This window comes from Gekko japonicus, unplaced genomic scaffold (genome assembly GCF_001447785.1).
Source record: "Gekko japonicus isolate JY-2015 unplaced genomic scaffold, Gekko_japonicus_V1.1 scaffold446, whole genome shotgun sequence".
NCBI classification, from domain to species: Eukaryota; Metazoa; Chordata; class Lepidosauria; order Squamata; family Gekkonidae; genus Gekko; species Gekko japonicus.
Window position 1 is genome coordinate 1,092,645 of NW_015168058.1, and position 1,026 is coordinate 1,093,670.

General features: G+C 54.5%; 1 protein-coding gene across 1 annotated transcript in view; it reads left to right on the forward strand.

The window, feature by feature from the left end:
- Positions 1-517: 517 nt before the first annotated feature.
- The window catches only part of OBSL1 (obscurin-like 1), a gene marked incomplete at its 3' end in the record, with an annotated part of 37,977 nt that continues 37,468 nt past the window's right edge, over positions 518-1,026 (forward strand). Inside the window, exon 1 of the mRNA XM_015414505.1 lies at positions 518-757. The remainder of the gene's footprint in view (positions 758-1,026) is intronic.

The window sequence follows — 1,026 nt, forward strand, 5'->3', positions numbered from 1 at the left end:
TAAGTGGGGTGATGAGAGAATATGCAGCTTTCTTGTGCTTTTCATTCCTTTCCTGGATGATGTTGCCATATCTTTTGCAGTACACAACCCTCACCCCCTAGGCCAATTCCAGTTTGTAGTGATACGATACGATCTGACGATCAGCTGGCTGCCTAGCTCCTGATGGACTTAAACCACCGAACTGGTGGGACCATTTGGGATGCTCCAACCTGCTCTGAGGCCACGGGGACCCTTTGCTTCTCCCTCCTCCGAGGTGGGCTATGCCTTGGGCAGTCGAGGGATGCCTTTGTACTCCTCCCCGCTGGGCTCTATACTTAGCCAAGCCCCAGCCCCCGCTTATCAGCCCAGCCATGTCATCAGAGGGTATTTTTGGGGACAGCAGCTGCAGGCATTTGTAACGCTTAGTCCCTGCTTGCAGATGCCTGGTGAGCAGGGCAGAGGGAGGCCAGGGACGCGTACCGCTTATGAGGGGCAGGGAGTAGGTGTGTTGGGGCCACTGCAGGACTGGAAGCAGGGATGCCCGGTTTGGACGCAGTACAGGAAGAGATCGGGCGGGCACCTTGACGACAGCAGCAGGCAGCTGGAGAGATGGAAGGATGGACCGGTGGGAATTCTCAGGCAGGAAGAGGAGAAGCAGGAACTAACTGACGAAGAGGTGCAATTCTCGGTTGGATGCAGGAGTTGGCTTGAGGTTAGTGAGCGCGGAGAGGAAGGCAGGCCGCTCCCCTCACAGCCTGCCTCAGAACCCCCTCTCTAGAGGGTGAAGAGGGTAGAGGAACACCTGCATCCAAATATTGCATGGTAATCTTCTACAGAAGCAAGGTGTTCCCCCCCCCCCCATGTACACCCCATTGCTCTCCTTGCTACCTCTATATAAGGGATTTCATATGGCAAACTGGAATCTTTTAAAAACGATCTAGAGAAAGGAGAAAGAATCCCGGGCCCATCCTGGAATTCCTCCCCACAGGGTCAGTATGGAAATAACGGCCTGTAATCAGTACCGCAGCACATAGCGCATGATACAGG